Raw genomic sequence first — 2,860 nt, forward strand, 5'->3', positions numbered from 1 at the left:
CAACACCGGCGATGGTGGGTGGCTGGATCTGAGAGGGACTGGGGGCGCGGGGATGGTTGCTGGATCGGGGAGGGAGTGGGGGCGTGGGGAGGTATGGGTTTTTTTCTTTTCTTTTTGTGTTCGGTGGCATTTTCAGATCTCAGGAACCTCCAGCGGGCCCTATATAGGGTTGGCTGTGATCCAAATAACTATTCTAATCCCAAGATTACACATATATATATATATATATATATATATATATATCATCGAATGTCTCACAACCACCATTAATTACTCACACATACACATGTATATATATATACAATTTCTCCTACATGTTGCCTTGGTGCCTTCGGAGCACGATGACAAGTGGTTCATGGGGGCGGTAGCGGGTAATAGTATTCTCCTTTGGGATCTATGACCTGGTCGAGCAAAAATCCCGCTATTTCCTCTTGAAGTGCTCATATGTGCTCCGTTGGTAGGAGCTACTCCCACACCTCTTTGAACTGTTAAGAAGGAGATCAATATGCATGTGTATTAGTTGTGTGACTAGATATCGATAATGGTGTAAAAATTGTGAATAGTGTTTTGGCAAACGTACCCATTCTTGTCTTTGAGATTTGCTCCTTTCGGACGCCATCATGCGAATGTTCTCGAAAACGTAGTATGCACACACATCAGTCCCCGGCGCCTGCTTCAGGGCCTTTACGAGAATAGAATTTAATCAGATAATAATTAATCAAGCATGATAATTATTTAATGGTATTGAAACAAGAATTAAAGAGATGGTAGCTAGTTAGTACTACTTAATTACTGACCTTGGGTCGATACCACAACAGGTTTTTTCGCCATTTGCCTGGAGTCACCTTGATGAACTTTGCCCAAGCCCTGCCCGCCGGCAAAGAAAATTAATAAAGGGGTTATTAAATATAGTTGATATCAGGAAATGACGAACTAAATAGGCCGAGATATAGTTAATGATGATTGAAATTACCTGTCGAGTATCCCCTTCACGATGGTGAAGGCACTTTATTTCTTAAGTAGTGAGTCTAGTACTTCAACTTATCCTTCTTCAACTTTAATGTCTAACAAGACCCAGTGGTAACTGCATGCGCACACGTTTGCATGTCTTAATTAAGTGGGCATGTGCATAACACTAATCAACTACCCTAAACCCTATACACTTAATTATTAACATCTAGCTAGCTAGTAAGCAAAAACAGAATTTGTACTACAAGACAGTGTGACTCAGTTGAATTTGTAAGGAAGTAGTATATCTTCATTCCTATTGAGGCACTTCAAGAACTCTAGCATTTTATTCTCTACATCTTGTTTACAATAATCATATGTCCATGTCTGTTCATTAATGGTATTTGGGTCAATAAACCCAATGCCATAGCGTCCAGCTTTTTTCATTTCATACATCTTCATCCTGCATAATACCACAAAAAGAATATAGTGAGGATAATTACAGGTAATGATCGATCAATGAGCACTAAATATAGCTTGAGACTTAAATTACAAAAAGAAATCACTTACAGACAATAGCAACTGACGGGAGATTTGTCGAGTGCATCTTGATTGAATAACTGAAATAGTTCTAAATACTCAACGCACAGAGCTAGCTTATGGAAGTAATGCTCTTCCTCGACCTTCACCATCAGGGACTCTCGATTGGAACTCTTGGTAATTTTCATGTACCAATCATGCAATTCATACATTCTCGTTGGGAGGTTCTTGACCTCGTCGGGCTCGACCAAAGGTTCGCCACAGACATATTTCCATTTTATTTCCTCCTCTCTAAGCGGAGACATGGGCTCGATCTCGAGGACTTGTCCAACAATGATTTTGAGCATTTGAGCGTGCATTATATGCTCCTCGGTTATTACCTATTGCCCAGTTGGGGAACGGTTTCCCACATCTATATAGGGCGGCGGTACTCTCATGTGTTGTTGGCACAACAAGCGGGGGCATCGACTGCGCCGCCTATTCTCCCAGCTGGGGAACAGTTTTCCCGCATTTCTTGCCAGCTGCTTGGCTCGAGCTCGAGCTTGACTCCTTCTGTAGTCGTGCTCGATGTGCCTTCCTGATTTGGCACTCATAGTCTGAGTCAACAGGCTTGGGAGCTGGTGGTCTAGCCATACGAATGAAGTGGTCAATCTTTTCCTCAGGCACTTTCTCCCTTGGCGGCGGTACCGGTTTTGGTCCAAAATGGGCGTCCACTTGGGCCTGCACTATGGATGTGTTTTGCTCCTCGGTCATGTTGTAACGCCTCTAAGGAAGAGGACTGAGGTTTGGACCATATTTATATCGCTTGCCTCCGCCTGTACCTCCTGTACTACCTCGACTCGTAGCGCTACGCACCATAGCTGCGGCGGCTCTCTTTGCGATTGCTGAGGCGGCGGAGATGGCTGACGTGGCTGAGTTGGAGCAGGAGTCTGCTCACGCATTGGTGGACTTGGAGGAGCAGGAGTCTGCTGACACGGTGGCGGACTTCGAGGAGCGGGAGTCTGCTGACACGATGGCGGACTTCGAGGAGGAGTCGGATCACGCGTTCGTGGACTTGGAGGAGAGGGAGTCTTCTGACTCGGTGGCGGACTTCAAGGAGGAGTCGGCTGACGCGGTGTCAGTGGCCTTCGAAAGATGATGCAATCCTTTCTCCATAGGATGATACGATGTATGGCCTCTCCCAGTGTGTGCTCGTCGTCACCTCCGGGAATGTCAAGCTCTGGCCCCGAATATTGGTCCACCACCTCATCAACCAACACACAAGCATAGCCCGCTGGAATCGGGTTGCAATGGAAGGTTGCTTCGGGGGGATTTGTAAAAGCAACGACGTCCGCCACCTTCATGGATATGCTCTTCATTTTGAAGTGTAGCT

The sequence above is a fragment of the Triticum dicoccoides genome, chromosome 1A, assembly GCF_002162155.2.
Source record: "Triticum dicoccoides isolate Atlit2015 ecotype Zavitan chromosome 1A, WEW_v2.0, whole genome shotgun sequence".
Classification (NCBI taxonomy): domain Eukaryota; kingdom Viridiplantae; phylum Streptophyta; class Magnoliopsida; order Poales; family Poaceae; genus Triticum; species Triticum dicoccoides.